At 38.6% G+C, this 18426-nt stretch overlaps 1 protein-coding gene across 1 annotated transcript in view; it reads left to right on the plus strand.

Annotated features, from left to right (window-relative positions):
* The window catches only part of LOC134539670 (uncharacterized), a 172138-nt gene that overhangs the window by 92404 nt on the left and 61308 nt on the right, over positions 1-18426 (plus strand). The window lies entirely within an intron of this gene.

The raw sequence follows: 18426 nt of genomic DNA on the forward strand, positions 1-18426 counted from the left end.
CCTTTCCCCAGAAGTGGATATACATTCTAACCTGTCTACAAGTAATAACAACTCAACTCAAGAGCGCGAAACAGTCAGTGCTGACTACATCGGAACATTAACATACCAAATCATAAATTGTGTACATTTATTGGCAAGTTATTCAAATTAAGGTTATTGAGAAGTGGGGACCGGAAAAATTCATTGTTTTCAATGACTTTCAGGATAGACTACACATCTTTTGTACACAGCTTAAAGTATATGTATTTGAAATTCAACCTATCGCCGAGTGAATCCGCTAATTTTTCCGGTCTTCTAATGATAAGTCGAACTATAATAAGTCTAACTGCATCTATACCATGAGAAACTGTTCATGCACGATACATTTCTCATTAATTCGTTTGAAGAAATTGGTCATTTAAAGTGACAAGTTGATTGGTCCATCCCTTGTCGAAGCATTCGTCACAAATGATATACCAATACATAGCTCTGCTGTTAAATTTAAATTTTCACTGATAATTTATTTTTATAGACATACCTCACTTGCTGTAGTTATCGTATTTTCTATATACATAGTTCAGAACTATTGTCCCGCATAAAACTGTCATATAACCATCTCTGGTCATGCACAACAAGTTAATGAATTTTGCTGTGAGAAACCTAGGTGTAGTTCAATTACAATCCTTTCCTGTTTTTTACACGTTCGCTACTTCAGTCATATTCACAGCATACAGTTAATTTCTTTTGCAAAAAACTACATTTATTTGGTCACATTTATCGATTTCATCCCTCCAAGTATTTAATTATTAGTTTCATTAAAAAAGCACCTCTTACATAAATTATTAAATTAACCACAGCAATATAACTATTTTTCTAACACAGGAATGTATTGAAAAATGTAGACGTGGAAAGATGGTCAATGTAAAATTACAAAGTACGTGATAGCTTACCTTAGAAGTTCACTTTGGAAAGTGAACTTTTATTTAAAAAAAAAGAAATAAACTGAAACATGAAGTTTGATCATCCCTTTTTGTCGCGAGATTTTGATTGCACATAGCATTTGTGTACAGAAAAAATCTATTCTATTTTACCGAGAACTTGAACCAAGACTTTAAATGTACCTATTGAACTATTTTTATTGTTTTCTGCAACCTGACTGAATGAATAAACAGTTTTTTTTCTTGGGTTTACCCTTGGGTACAGTTATACAACCAGGAAGTTGAATTCAATTATTTCCAGTTAAAAGCGACTTCGCCCTAGCTTGGTTTGGTATCTGACCACAGGGGTGATGAAATATGTACAATAATTGAAATGAATTTCACCAATTTTCCACATTAAATAGAATTTTCTGTATTCCTAGCTTATTTTTGGTTCATAAGGTACTTTCACTTTAAGCTTTCGCGTGCTGAGTGACCTTTAGGATGGACTTCACAGTTTTCTACGAACTCAGTCAAGGGAATAGTTTCTTAAATTATGGTGCTTCTATAGTTGGGTCTTTGCCCGTTTTTAGATTGAATTTGTAATTTACGTATGGTTGTAAGTTTTTAAATGGTTTTATCAATTCAATAAACACGAATTTAGTGGTTTTAAGAACTTGAAAGGCAAAATTATATTTCATTTATAGCATACACTGAAAGCTTGTAATGAAGTGGTTTTCATTTTTGAGTTAACTGTGTGTCGCTTTCGTCGCAAAACACTTTAGTTTTAGGATATCATTCATAAAGCTTAAAAAAAGGTATTACCAAAACTCAGGGAACCTTGAGTTTTTCAGGGAATTGGGAAAGTCAACATTTTAGAGATTTATTAATATCTTTAAACTAAATTGTTTTACCATAAAGGCTACTTATAAAATGTTAGTTCAAAACTGTAAAAAAAAAGTATTACGAGCTCTCAGTTTTTGCTAAGACTTGAGACTTGAAAATGAACAATTATTGAATTTATTGATAAAAACCTTTATTAGCAAGTGATAACAGTTATTACATGAATTCAATTCATATCATTGGCAAAAAAAATGTTAAATTACTGACGAAAACTAGTTTAGGATATTCATTACCTTCTTTAAATCCACCTGTTCATAGGCTGTGGCATCGTGAGACATGCCATATAGGAAGCGTGTAATTTGATACAACTCGTTGGTAAATGGTTTATCAGTGGCCCAAAGTTATCCAGATAAACTGGGGATTTATATGGCAGAAGTAAAAAAAACGTTTATCCATTTGGAATAAGGAAAAAAAACAACTAAATAAACTCGCTAAATTATCAGGTCTCTATTTTTAAAAGAACTAAGCTCTTAAGGAGCAACACTCTCTGGTGCTTCTAGCGCGGTATCACCTCTAAGCGCAAGGCTGTAGACTGGCGCGCTGTCTTCTCGTCGTGCATATGACAACTGTGAGATCTGAGTAGTAACCATAACATTAGATGGCGGGGGAATGAAGATAAAGGTGTAATGCAAGTTCCTTAAGTGCTTTCAAGAATCTGTACCGGGCGTTTCATGCCTAAAAGTTATTATGAAAACACGCGTTTTAGCCATTTTCACTCTCCCAAAAAAAAACACAGTTTAGAAACGAAATACGGAAACGGAACTACTCATACGCCCACAGCTTATTCTTGAATGCTTTTCGTAAACAGATATATATTGAGCACATTATTTGTACGCAGGTAGCGGGCCCTTTCTCATCATTTTCTGGCAAGCTGACTTGAATAAGCTAAGGACGTGTGAGTTAACGTTGCCTACAGCTGTTGCATACAGCGATGTTACCAATGTTGTGATTTCAAAAATTTCCACACTAGCACGATTACATCCTGTAGGCAGGAACAATAATTGACCAAGTTGTGTGTGCAAATAACTGAAATTTAATTGCACACATGCCTCGCATCTGATGGAGTAAGCATGGCTCATGTTCCATGACCAGAAACAGTGTTGAATCACACGGCTTTGTTAGACCGATGTTAGTTAACTAAGCAAGAAATTCAAGAGGCGAAAAGTTAAAACAAAAAAAAAAACACTTTTTCAAATACCAGTTTATAAATTACGCAAGACGTAAAACCACAACGCGAGAATCAACCAACATTCAACTTCTTGAAGAGAAGCGTTCCGAAATTTTTAAAGATTCTGTAACAACCTGAATAAAAGGCTAAGATTGTCTCTTTTTTTTTATCACACGCGTCACGTTTTCATTTACTTAACCATCACTCGGTGAAATAAAATTACGCATCCATGTAAAATTATGAAACAATTTCATACGTGTTCGTAAAACATTATTGATTGAAGGAAGCCCAAAAGTGCAATTTTTGAAGTTTAAAGTTGTAGGGCTCGTGATGTCTTGCGAGTTGTGTGATTTATAAACGACCGTAGTTTTCTCGAGTTATTTGCGTGTTGCATCCTTGTGCTATTGTGACGTTTACAAACCGAGCCGTAGACTTGGAACATGATTGTGTTCATGTTTACCGCGTTTACGTTTCCTCTTCCCGGCCATGATCAGCCATCCACTCTTGGTCGACTAACAAGGAAACGGTCGCTGTACTAAAAAAACGTCTGAATACGGTTTCAGGCCGGGTTTATAAACCACGCAAAGGAGCGCAATCACTCAGCGACGCAACCAAAGCAAGAAAACCAACTGCCGTTTATAAAGATTTCGAAGTCGCAAGACGTTACAAACCCTACATGATCAAATTGAAGAACGGCAGAAAAAGAAATTGCTTCCTCGAACTTCTTTCGATAACTCATGTTCATCACGAAACGTAGGCTATTAAAATTAAATAATTCTATTTAAAAAATTTATTTTCTTTCACTGTGCGAGTGTTTAACAAGTGAAAATTGTGATGTAATGTAGAATAAAAACATCGTAGAGGGCTTCTGTACACGTAATGTTTGCGTGTTCAAAAGTTTTCAAAACACTTCACTTTAAATATGGAAGGCAGAAACGCAAGCCAAAACGCAAGAAGTTGAAAGTTTGCCGCTCCATGCGTCTGCGTAGCTTATAAACAGGTTTTTGAATACGTCGTTATTGAACGTTTTTGCGCCTTAAGGGGATATTATTGGAAATTATTACTCTATTTCTTTCTTTTTTTGCGCGTGATTGTCTCAATATATCCATATTTAATGTTTATAAAATATTTTTTTATAAAAGTCATTATGGTTTATATGCATTCAAGGGCATAATTTTATGTCAATCCCATAATGTGGTATGTACCGTTTTGGATTTACCCTTCGTATGTGGCCTTCATCTTAAAACTCATTACTTTTAGTATATCATTAATGAAATCAATATTATTGTTTTCCCTTAACCATTGAAACTAGAATTTTCCAGTTTTTTTATTTTTAATTGGTTCTAAAGATAAATAGTTTTAAGTCGTAGGATACATACGAAGGTTAATCAAAAAATGTGTACCACATTATTTCATATTTACAGTACATGCTAGGCCAGACATGAAAATTTGCCTTAATATCACAAAAAAAAAACTATAGAAGGCTTATTTAATATACAGAGAGAAAAAATTGTCTGCACTTTTACAAAAGATTCCTTTGGAAATGGTAACGAATATTAATAATTTAATTTATTTTGTTGTATCACGCAGATTAATGTGCGCAGTAACACTGGAAAGCTATTCAGGGAACGTGTTGCGAATGACTAACTAATGTAGGTACTGGGACAACACAAAGCATAAATGCCCCTGGTAAGAATCCGATCCCAGTATTACTGCGAACACTATTTTGTAGTGATACAGTTTTGTTCGTGTAATTTGTACAAATCTACAAATATACGTAATTTTACAAAAAAAAAATTACAGTGTAGGGTCACAGCAGAAGAATCCACGTCACCGCTCATGGGTATCGGTTTTCTGAATCTGCTCATTCTGCTACCACCAAATATAGTTTTGGACACGAGTTTTCCATTTTGAAATTACAACTGCTGCGTACACGTAGTCCTTGTTTAGGCCGTCGTGAGGGGGTTGGATAGGCGGGCGGAAATAAAGGGGGGGGGGGGGGGGTTCAAAATCCCTGCGGCCTGGTTGAGTTTCGAAACTTACAAGTAATGCGTAGAGACTGGAAAAATTCGCGGTTTCGTTGACCTCTAGGATGGACTCCAAAATCCTCTACGTACTCTGGAAAATGCCACTTGCTCATTGGCTACTGACTTGTAAGACCTGGTGTCTGGGTTGCATGGGAGGGTTTTTTCCTTGGTTCTGAGTCTTTCTAGCCAACTGTGGTCCAATAGCAGAAGCAGGAATAAGGTAAACATGTTTGGCTTCCAGCCAATCGCGAAATGAAACCGCGAATTTTTCCTGTCTCTAGAATGCGATACGCGCAGATTACGTTTCACATTTATGGCCACAGTACCGTTTACTGTCTTTCGATTTTTTTTTTAACTTGTGGGGTTTGAAATGTACATTGAGTACGGGCCTTTAGTTTCTGTCGATGACCCTTGCTGCCATACCAGCTGTAGCGGATGCGAGATATGCGGAGTACTGTGATTGTAAACAATGAACGTATTTATCAGGATAAATATAATTATATATGTGTGTAGGTGTGCATATCTATCGATTCTGCTATGAAAACTATAAATATATACACTTCTAAAAGATATAAGAATATATGTGAATATATATGCACATATTTGTGTATCTATTCGTATACGTTTATGTGCATATATTTGTATATATGTATATTCATATATTCTTATATGTATTTATGTGTTTATGCAAGTATATGTATAATGTATATACACATAGCCTACATATATATATGTATATATATATATATATATATATATATATGCGTATGCATATGAATATATACCTAGGCCCTATATATATTTATATGTGTTTATGAAAAAAATATATATATATTATGCATATATATGTATATACATATATGTTTAAATGTGTATAGGTGTGTATATGTATATATGTATATATGTATACAGTCAAAATTTTGCTTCCAACACCCTCCAATATGTTGTGTCAAATAAAGTTGGAGGATTATGACGTCACCAAAAAACGTCACTAGCGCAGCCATGTTTGTTTGACAAGTCAGATGACTTTACAACTCAAAAGGATTAGTTGGATGACTTTACAACTCAAAAGGATTAGTCTGATGACTTTACAACCCAAAAGGGTTAGTCAGATGACTTTACAAACCAAAAGGGTTAGTCAGATGACTTTACAAACCAAAAGGGTTAGTCAGATGACTTTACAACCCAAAAGGATTAGTCAGATGACTTTACAACCCAAAAGGGTTAGTCAGATGACTTTACAAACCAAAAGGATTAGTCGGATCACTTTACAACTCAAAAGGGTTAGTCAGATGACTTTACAAACCAAAAGGGTTAGTCAGATGACTTTACAAACCAAAAGGATGAGTGGTTAACCAATGACGCGTGACCTGCCAAGACAGGTGACCTTGTCATCAAGCAGCGGGCATGATTGTGTGAGGCGCGGCTGGACGCTGCAGCCGGTCGCCGTGTACGCGACATTTGCGCTGCACAGTTATATTGTAATCAAGGAGATAAGCCCTTGTTATCTCGCCCCAGCCGTTATTCCGGACCGGGCGGGAGGCGGTTCAAGTGCGCCGGCACGTTTGTCCCCCTCAAACACGGACCCGTGCTCGCAAATCTCCTAGGGGGAGGGGGGGGGGGGATTTATACATGATGCATGTCCGGTTCTAATACGACCCTCTCTGGACACGAGATATTAAGGCCCCCGCCTACCCGGGCACACATACGGTGCGAGGAGCTTCAGGGGGGAAAAAAACGCGATCTCAAAACTACTCAAGACATCCGAGTGGGGGGTCTGCTTACGAAAAGCATTTAAAAGTTCGCTGAGGGCCGAAAAGAACTTTTGATTTTGAATTAATATTTTTTGAACTGTATTTTTGGAAGAGTTGAAATGGCTAAAACGCATGTTTTCAGAGTAATTTTTAGGCGTAGAAAAACTAGTTCAGATTCTTGAAAGCACTTAAGGGACTTGCATTACACTTCAATTCTCCGCCATATAATGTCACGGTCACCGCTCATGTGCACTACGAGAAGACTGCGCGCCAGTCCAGAGGCGACACCGCGCTAGAAGCACCAGAGAGCGTCGCGCTTATCATCCCGCCTCACTAACACACATACACCCCTGACGCCCCTGAGCGCAAGCCTGTGACTGGAGGCAGTCTGCTCAACGTGCATCTACGAAAATTGAGTAGTAACCATAAAATTATAGCCGTTTCAGCCATTTTCAACTCTTCTGAAAATACAGTTTGGAAACAGACTCCACTCTGATATCTCGATCAGTTTTTAAATGGCCGCGTCGTGTTTGTGTCTGGGTAGACGTGGTGAGCCTCAGGGGCGTAGCCAGGGGGGGGGGGGGGTTTAGGGGTTCAACCCCCCCCCCCCCCTTAGCACCAAATCTTTAATTAAATTTCTTATTCATCACTTAAACAAATTTCATATTAAAATTAATAAAAAATTTACCATTACAATATTTAAATTTAAGTACCGAAAACTGCTAAAATAGCACTATTTTACACCTTAAAATCCAAATTTTCCCGGGGGAGGACCGCCCGCTTTAATAAGGGGGGGGGCCCATGTTTCTTAACACCCCCCATACACAAATCCTGGCTACGCCACTGGTGAGCCTAGTTACTGCACCTGGCGACCAGTTGCCGCTGGAAGTGCGGCATTATTGACGCGGAAAATACAAAGTTGTGGATGTTTAAGAAACTTTTGTTTGGGCGCCATTCCCTCGTGGTCATGTGGGGAAGAAAAAAAAATAGGTATTTGCTTTTGACAGGCAGTGACAGGCACTTGACTATTTTGTTTTAAATAATTTACTTTTTTTTTTTGCAGTTTCTGGAAAAAAAATGAAAAAAATAGCCTCAACCATTCCCATAGCTGGCCTAGAATTAGTGTAAAAACAAAATTAAAATCCAAATACAACTTTGCATACGCCATTTTATAGTGTACATGGTATGCGAGTCTCTAGCTACCGAGAGGTGGACAAAGCGTTAGCCCATTCATTCATTCATTCATTCATTCATTCATTCATTCATTCATTCATTCATTCATATCCAAACCGATTTTGACGGTATTACCTGTGCCATGAAACCATAGTTACTCGCAAAGCAACACAAGTTGTTGACAAGTACAACCGTTGACCATTTAGAGGCATTTATTTTTCGAAAAAAATTTTTTTCGAGACTAGCTGTGTGCCGAAACATGGTAGCATCGTCCTGATTAGCCTGATCAAAGTTGGCAATGGCTTATCTTCCAGACGGTCGCAAGGAAGAAACTGTTGGCACGGGCATAACAATTAGCGCTCAAATTATACGTGCCAACTGCCGTCAGCACTGCTGTTGAGAAACCGTGCAGGTCGAGACAAGTTAGACCCTGATGGGGTTGATGGGGAGTTGGGGGGGGGGGGGGGTTGCCCACCTGAATGCAGACGGCGGGGCGAGACCTGCCCCCGGGGGGACATGGCAGCTGGGTCACGTGACCGCGCCTCCCGTCTCGTGCCAGGAGACTTCTTGGCCAGTCGGCGCGCCGTACTTGTGGCAGTTATTTCGTAACTGCGCAACCGCGGCGCTGACATCTGTAGAGACCGGAAAAATTCGCGGTTTCATTTCGCGATTGGCTGGAAGCCAAACATGTTTACCTTATTCCTGCTTCTGCTATTGGACCACAGTTGGCTAGAAAGACTCAGAACCAACGAAAAACCTTCCCATGCAACCCAGACACCAGGTCTTACAAGTCAGTAGCCAATGAGCAGGTGGCATTTTCCAGAGTATGTAGAGGATTTCGGAGTCCATCCTAGAGGTCAACGAAACCGCGAATTTGTCCAGTCTCTATCCATCTGTGGCGGATAGCGCCGACCAAACTTGTGTATTTGCAACATGAGAACACGTGAATTGGTAGTTGTTACACATCTCTGGCGAGTACTGAGGGACTTGAGCGCATTTTTTTTTTTTTTTTTACCTCGCCATCGCAGTATTGTATACGCCCAAAACATTGCGGAAATGGTGCTGGACCGCGTCTGAAGAATTGGAATCTGCGCCGTGAAAAACGGTCACTTCCACAAACTAAGTAATTTTAAACATGTTTCAACACTGCACTGCAGACAATGTCCTGGGCGTCTAACCAGCATGATGCAGACCATGACCTGGGGGGGGGGGGGGGGGGGAATTGGTTGTCTGTAAAGTCGGTTTACGGACGATAGTTTAACGTGAAGTCATAACAAAACATTGATGAAATGATTGCATACTTTTATGAATACAATTGAATATTTTTTATTGAATTATCACTTTTGTATGGATACAAAGAAGGAGTGAAATGAAATCTACAATTTAATTGATAAATTTACTTTTATTTGCACTCAATAATTCAAATATGTTTATTACTTTAACGAAGAGATTATTTTAACTATAACTTTTATACATGTTTGCTATTTAACTTCTTCCAATCTGTGTTATTCTGTTAAGGATTGGACGATGATAGGAAAAGTAGGAAACGAATGGGAGTATTTAAAGTTTAATTTGCCTCGAAAAAGTCAAATCGATGGTTGTTCCAATCGAGTGGAAGAGAGATAGATTCGACGCAAGCGTACAATGAGCGTAACGGGACACAGCGTAACGGGACAATGTGCGTAACGGGACACATTTTCGTGCGCGCAGCCGGCGTTCATCGATTTATTAGACGATGTCACGTTTAAAACAGCTTCGCTCGATTATCACACAGTCATGCAGACGTGGCCATATTCTGCACAGAGTGCATTCCTCTTCAGGCTTTAACAAAACAGACTCTATACCTTTGCTCTATCCGCCTCGCGATATCTGGAGGACTCTGGGCCAACGAGAGGGCCTCAACCAACGAAGTGTGGAATCACAGGCGAACCGGTTGAGACTTGTCGCAAGTGTGCCGTTAATGAGCAGGGAACATGTGGCCAGTGATACAGAAGACTGGACGATTGGAGTCCATCCTAGTGGTCAATTAACCCGCGAATTTTCCCAGCCACTACTCCACAGTCTTATACTCATTGATAGCTTACTTGTGAGAGATGTCACCTAAGAGGCCTGTGATTAGATATATTCTTTTTTTTATGTTTTTATGAGGGGTGGGGGGTCGTTCATGTCCTTCCGAAAAAAAAAGTACAATACAAGCAGCACGAAGGTGATCGTGATTGCAACGCCGTGGTTACGCATTTACAAAATAACTGCCACAAATACGGCGCACCGATGGCACGAGACGCCAGGACATGACATCATAGGTAGGTACCGGAAAAATTCGCGGGTTCAATGACCGCTAGGATGAACTCCACAGCTGTATGTATACACGGTCAAATGTTACCCGCTCATTGGCTGCTGTCGTGTGAGACGTCCCAAAGTAGTAGCCTGTGATTCGTTACAGATTTGGTTGATGGTTTCTTATTGGCCCAGAGTCCTGAAGATGAGTTGTGAGCCAATGGCAGAAGCAGCATTGGTGTATAACTGTTTGAATTTTAGCATATCGCGAATTGAATCCGCGATATTTTCGTGTCTCTAATCATTAGGGACCGGAAAAATTCGCGGGTTCAATGACCTGTAGGATGAACTCCATAGTTCTACGTACACTCGGTCAAATGCCACCCACTCATTGGCTGCTGTCTTGTGAGACGTTCCAGCGAAGCAGCCTGTTATTCGATAAAGCTTTGGTTGGGTGTTTCTCATTGGTCCAGACTCATCCAGGTGAGTTGTGAGCCAATAGCAGAGGCAGCACTGAGGTATAACGATTTGTATTTTAGCCTATCGCGAAATGAACTCGCGAATTTTTCCGGTCTCTACTAATCATAGAGACCGGAAAAATTCGCGGATTCATTTCGCGATAGGCTGAAATTCAAACATGTGTACAATTCTGCTGATTTTTCTATTGGCTCGCAGTTTAACCGGAGCTCTCTGGGCCAATGAGAGACTATCGACCAAAGATAAGAAGCGTCGAATCACAAGCTACCCAGTGGAGACGCCTCAGAATTTAGTATCCAATGAACACGCATGTTTACTTGAGAAATGCAGAGGATAATGGAGGCTATCCTAGAGGTCATTGAATCTGCGAATTTTTCCGGTCCCTAATCATAGGTCACTCGAACCAATCAAACGCCATGTCCGCATCCGCACCATCAGCTCCGACGCATCGGTCAGACGCGACTGCGCGAATGTTGGGAAGTCCTTTAAGGTCCGTTATACAATGTCACGGACACAGAGACGGACCCGTACTGATTAGCTCGGCAGTGCTGAGCTCTTACGTTTACTATGATCCGCGCGACCAATAGAAGCCGAGTACTTGACTACGATGGTAGCCATGTTTGTTTATGTTCTAAATACGTTAAAAAAAACGTGTCAAGTACAAAAAATATCTAGTTTTCTATTATTTCTCCGCGGTTCGTTTTTATTATATATGTGCTATGAACTCGTTGCATATATATATATATATATATATATTTTTTTTTTCCAACAAATATATCGTAACCTTGAAATGCAAATCTCCTGGGTTGCCATTTGTTACGTGTCCGTGCACCGTGGAAGCAGCATACGCGCCACTGCATGACGGGCCTAAGTCCGCCTAAGTGTGCCTAAGTGTGCCTAAGTCTGCGCTCGGCGCGGCGCCGACAGCGGCGGAGGAATGCAGCTGTGTTGGTTTCCAGGACACCGCGGCCGGAGCCGTAATGGCCCGCCGGACAGAAATAAACCCGAGTCTCGGTCGAGCGCTAGGACGTATGTTCCCTCCGCAAAGACCATTAAGACAATATTGAAGACAGAATCATTTTTCCCATGTTGGGGCTACCCTAGGGACCTGCTCGCCGTGGCCCCCACAAGGGTTGGGGGAGGGGGGGTGGGGCTGGGTGGACCCCTGGGTTCAGGGCCCGAGCCAAGCCTAATTTTATTTTTCTGTAAATGTTTTCAATTTTTATCTCAGTGTGTGAATTAAATATACATACTCCCTGTTGGTTATTTTGAAGAAAAATAATTTTATAAACAAAGCTTAGTTTGGTCTTTTAAAATAGTAACCATAATTATACCCTGTTTTTTGAGTTCAAATAAAAAGAGTGTAGGTAAGAAATAACTATGCAATTATAAATGTAGCTGGATCCTGGACTCCGACTTCCGAAATGTGTGTTTCATTGCAAACAAGATAAACAAATACACGCCGAAGAAAAGAGAAGGCTTTTGATGTAGACTCAAAAATGTTTTTGAATATTTTGTTATAATTAAAAGATTATTATTGTCGATTCATGTTCACAGTAAGTGAACTCAAAACCCGTAAACTTACGAAGAAATACGTAAATTTACCAAGATCCCTGGATAATTTGCGAACAGCGTTCTTCGTAAGTTTAAGCTGAAAATGTCTAACAGTGTAAACAAACGTGTGATGTCATTGGTAGGGACCGGAAAAATTCACGGGTTCAATGACATCCAGTATGAACTCCACAGTTCTACGTACACTCGGTCAAATGCCACCCACTCATTGGCTGTTGTCTTGTGAGACGTCCCAACGTAGCAGCCTGTGGTTCGATAAAACTTTGCTTGGGTGTTTCTCTTGGACCAGAGTCATCCAGGTGAGTTGTGAGCAAATAGCAGAGGCAGCACTGAGGTATAACTATTCGTATTTTAGCCTATCGCGAAATGAATTCGCGAATTTTTCCGGTCTCTAGTCATTGGAAGTTGGAGTTGGTTAAATGGGCAACTTACCACTGGTGCCACTTTTGAGAATGCTTCAAATCTGAGACCAGTCTCATGACGCGGGCTAGAGTTGCACGCGAGGGAACGTATGGCGTGGACAACGAGCAGGTAACAGCGACCAGCGAAACGAGTTTTTTTTCTCTTCTTAGCGATGCCATTTATGGAAGCAGCCGCACCTCGGGTACCTGTACGTAGATGGTCACTGTCGATGTTACTAAGAACCGAACTTGCGTTATTCATTAACGTCACCAATGAAACACCGACTTACCTTCACTGCAAGGTGTTTTAAAATACTTGTTTTTAATTACAAAGAATAATATATTTATAATATTAACATTTAGGGGCAAGAATATTTATTACAAGACGTGCTGATTATTAAAACACTTTAGCATCACCTGTGTTTCGTGATTGGGTGAGTTTCTTCCAGGTCCATGTCTACTGTTAGAGCACCAATCACAGTGATTCAGTGCGGAAGCAAACGTGTCCTGAGTGGCTCGGTCGAATAAGGCAACGACACTCTCGCAGACGGCCGCCAATCACAAGGGATAAACCGTTGGTGCGGGTATACATTTTTGCAGTCTAATGAGTGTTCAGATTTTTTCGCGAAAATTACCTGCCCCTAATAATATTATATTTGCTTATTGTTGTTAAAATGTTCCTCTACGAAGATTAAATAATTAACACAAGAAAGACCCGAAAATAGCTTACAGGACATTCCCCGTCTAGAAAACATCGTTGTCAAGCTCTTCATATGTAGAAAAAAAAACAGCATCATAGCTTTGTTGTACCAAACATGCTATTATAGGGCCGCGATTATTTCGTGACTTCATTTCACTCCAGGCTAGACTGAACTTGTGTATACATAATCAAGTTTTTCTAGAGTGCTCATTGGTCGATCAAAAGGTCAAATCCTTTGGTGTCACTAGTTATTGGGTGACCACTTCTCCTCCTTGTTTACGACTGGTTGAGGTTCGTCAAGGGCGTGTCGAGGTACTGTAGTCCAATCATCAGCTTGAACCAGATGTACACGTGTTTAGAGTCTACTTTGCTGCTCAATGAATCTGCAAGATAATTGTAGCTGTAGTTACTAGAGACCGGAAAAATTCGCGGTTTCATTTCGCGATTGGCTGGAAGCCAAACATGTTTACCTTATTCCTGCTTCTGTTATTGATAGAGACCTGAAAAATTCTCGAATTCATTTCATGTTATGCTAAAATTCAAATAATCATACCTTAGTGCTGCTTCTGCCATTGGTTCACTGTTAATCTAGAGGAATGGGGGCCAATTAGAGACCATCACTCATAGAAGTGTCGAATCACAGGCCACTCAGTCGAGACGACTCACAAGTCAGCAGCCAATGTACAGGTGGCATTTGCTCGAGTGTGCATAGGTTTGTGAAGTCTATCCTGGAGGTTATTGAACCCGCGAATTTTTCCGGTCTCTAGTTATTGAACCACAGTTGGTTAGAAAGACTTAGAATCAACGAAAAACCTTCTCATGCAACCCAGACACCAGGTCTTGCCAGTCAGTAACCAATGAGCAGGTGGCATTTTCCAGAGTACGTAGAGGATTTTGGAGTCCATCCAGTATCTTGTAGTTACCTACTGAAACTTTGCTACATTTTTCACCAGTAATTTTTTTAATTACCTCTTCAAATCTCACATTTGCCCGCGACTTCATGACTGTTCAGTGGCTGGCGTGTAAAGACGATGAACTGCTTGACTCGTGTGTTGGTGTCGCCCTTAAGGAGGTAGTTCCCTAATTATTTTACTTCTAGTATTTGGTGCAAATATTTGATGTTTTTGCACATAATTTAAATAAATCAAAAAATACTATATTGAATTGTTTGTAAAATGATTTTTCTGCTAAACAAGTCCTTATTTAATGGTTCTATGAACTAAAAGGTAAATTATTATGTTAAGTCTAAGCATGCACTCTTCTGAAAGCATGATATGTGTAGGGACCGGAAAAATTCGCGGGTTCAATGACCTTTAGGATGAACTCCATAGTTATACGTACTCTCGGTCAAATGCCACCCACCCATTGGCTACTGTCTTGTGAGACGTCCCAACGTAGCAGCCTGTGATTCGATACAGCTTTGCTTCGGTGTTATTGGCTCAGAGTCATTCAGGTGAGTTGTGAGCCAATAGCAGAGGCAGCCTTGAGGTATAACTATTTGTATTTTAGCCTATCGCAAAATGAACTAGCGAATTTTCCCGGTCTCTAATCATGTGTTATACAGTTTTGGTTTAACCGCTCGTATGTAGCCTTCGCCTCTAAAAAATCGTTTTTAGTATATAATTCACTATAGGAATAAAAACTAGGTTTTTCCCAAAAAACCTGAAAAACTCTTGTGCTCACTTCTGTCACGAGTCCCTTGAAAGTAGGCAACACATGGTACAAGCTCGGCGTACAAAGTGTTGCCTTCAAACAGTTTTTGACACACACACGCGCGCGCGCGCAACTTTTAAATATAATTTTGTGTACACTGTAAAAATAAATCTGTTGTGCTTTTACTAAAGATTCCTTTACAAACCCGTTGGTAAAATGTTGGTAATACTTTTTAAAAAAATGTTAATTTGTGCACCACATTGTTATGGTTATTTTTGCATACAAAAAAACTTTTCTAGAAAAAATTGGGAAGATTTATTGTCACGCTTATGAAAATTATCACGTATTTTATATTTTCATTGATGTTTTATGCAAGTATAATTATTTAACAATGGAAAATAAAACCGTAAATTCAAATTTCAACTTTATTTTGTTTTATTGCTTATTAAAGTGCACAGTTAATACTGAAAAGTTATCTAGGGAATTGTTTACTAATAACTTTCACTGATGTATGGAGTATGCAAAACATTTTTAACAACTAATCTATGGTTAAATATTTTACCTTCATTCGATAATTTTTTTCATTGTAAATGGTTTCAATAAGTACCTACTTCTTAGCGGATGAGATTTTTCACCGTGAAGAACAAAATTAAAGCTTCAGAAATACTTACGATGTTCTTAAGTGGAGAAAAAAAGTTCTAAAACCCCTTCTATCAACTTATACGCAATAAATACGCCACCCCTTTTTATATTCTTAGTGCTCCGAAGTTTAAAAAGTTGAAAATCATTCTGCATTTGCGATATATTATATAAATATTTAAAAAAACTAATGGGTCCAGATTTGTGATGTAACATGAGGGTAATTACATTTTCTTGTAAACTGTGTGCAGAAACTTTCGTGACATTTTCTTCGTTGTGCAGTGACAATTTTTTTTGTAAATAAAAAAAAATATTGATGTAAAATTACATATATTTGTAAATTTTTGCATTTACAAGAAAACATCTGTATCCATCCAAATCTGAGTTCGCAGTAATAGTGGGTTCGGATTCTTACCCGGGCATTTATGCTTTGTGTTGTCCCAGTACCTCCAATAGTTAAAATTCGTAAACAGTTTCCGGAATAGCTTTCCGGTGTTAACTGCGCACATTAATAAGTATAATCAATTAAAATAAAGTAAAAATATTGATTCGGAGCCCATTACGCTTGTTTTAAGGCCCCTGGATACCTGGTGTGCAGAGCTTCAGTTGAAAGAAAAGCTATTTGAAAACTGCTCATCATATCCGCGAGTGAGGTCAATTTAATACTACACAGGTGACTAATGATGTAAGGGCATGGCATTTTTCGCGAAAAAATCTGAGCTCGTTAGACTACGTTAAAGTATGGCCGCACCAACAGTTTCGTCCTTGTAATTGGCGGCCGTCTGCAAGAGAAGCCATTGTCATCTTTGATCCGACCAATCAGGACGCGTTTTCTTCAGCACAAAATTTTTGTGATTCGTGTTTCCGCAAGTAGACACGTAACAACTGAGAAAAAACTCAATCACGAAACACAGACGATGCTACAGTGTTTTATCACACAGCTAGTCCCGAAATCTTTTCGAGAAAAATACGTACCCCTACGCATGAGTGATTCTTTTCCCGTATTTCGTTTTTAAACTGTCTCTTTAGAATAAGAAAAATTGCTAAAACGTGTGTTTTCAGAAAAATGTTTAGACATGACACATTCTGTAGAAATTTTTCTAAACCATTCGAGTGACTTGCATTACACCTTTATCTTTATTTCTCTTCTCTATAATATTATCGTTACCGGTTGAATCTAATATTTGCCGTAATCGTGTCGAGAAGACTGCACGCTAGTCAGAGCCTTGCGCTTAGAGGCGACACCATGCTGGAAGCACCAGTGAGCGTCGCACTTATTATCTCGCGTCACCAACACCAGCGTACCTCTGACTAAGACCTTCTGCATAAACGAGAAACGAAATAAACTACACCAAACAAAGAACGACTTTGCTATCGGTGCAGTGGTTCGCTGGAATAGAAAATCGAGGTCACGACAAGACAATCCTGTTGCGAGTTTCAGAGTTCATGAACCGAGCATCTACGTTCGATTACGTCGAGCGAGTTTATTAAGCTACTCGTCATTGAAAGAAAAAAATCTTGAGAGCACGCTAGAGCTCAGCGAGTGTCGATCTTTTTGGGCGAGAGAAACTCACTTGCTCTCTCACCAGATTTTTGTCATGAAGGTAATATTTTTATTTCTGGGTAAAAATAAACATTCTGGTTTTTTTAAACTAAATCTAAGCCAAACAAAATATTTTTCTAATTTAAATTACTTCATGCTTAAATTGTACGTTGAGACTTCAACGACCACCAATGAAAAAGGAATCACTTTCGGCACAGCCTACAGGCGTAGGTATAGTTCAAAGTATCTATTTCTTAGGAAATATTTTTGAAACTTCTATAAACTCCTGGAACATTTTAAGAACTAAATGTAGCCCACACAACAACCTATATATTCGTATATATATATATATATATATATATATATATATATATATATTCTTCTCATATTCCATGCAGCGAAAATATTTTGAATTTTTTTTAACTTAATACAAATTGAATGTCTTAACGAATTTCATTATATGGGTAGTAAAGTAGTCATGCGATTTTTTTAATCTTTAAACTATTTTTCATATCTAATACCTACGTGTGAGTATAAATTTTTTGGACAATGATTTAAGGTAATACTAAGATTCCGACGAATTTGATAATAAATGTTTAATTTTTTTATTTCAACCCCTGTTTTTACGGTAATACTTCGTTTCATTAAAAATTGTTCCAGACAAAGGTATTTGGTAAAGTTAAGGCGTTTTACAATAAATTATAATGGAAACGAAAGTAAATGTATTAAAAAAATGTAATGACATTTGTTTTTCTACCATTGTTATTTCCACCCCTTGCAGTTATGGTTTGTGTTATCAAAAATTGTTTCAGACAAAAGTTTTAGGTAAAAATTATAACATTTACTAACAATTTTAACGGATTGATAGTGTACCTACTGAGAGAGTTTTTAATTTTTTTAATTCTACCCCATTTTTTTAACCCCTTGCTGCAATGGTTAGTCTTGTCAAACATTGTTTCAGACAAATGTTTTAAATAAAAATTATAAGATTAATATACAATTTGTAAGAATTCGATGTTGTGCCTACGAAGGAAGTTATGACTTTTTTTTGTCCTCCAATCCTCTTTTATTCGTTGGTTGGTTGAATAAAAGTGTTAGATAATAATTTAAGGTTTTACAGTAAAACATTATGGATTTAACAGTTGTTATGGTAAAAAATACGATTTTTTTAAATTCTACCCTATGTTTTTTAACACTCTGCGACCATAATTCGTTTTATCAAAAAAAATTAAGACAAAAATTT

The sequence above is a fragment of the Bacillus rossius genome, chromosome 15 (genome assembly GCF_032445375.1).
Source record: "Bacillus rossius redtenbacheri isolate Brsri chromosome 15, Brsri_v3, whole genome shotgun sequence".
NCBI classification, from domain to species: domain Eukaryota; kingdom Metazoa; phylum Arthropoda; class Insecta; order Phasmatodea; family Bacillidae; genus Bacillus; species Bacillus rossius.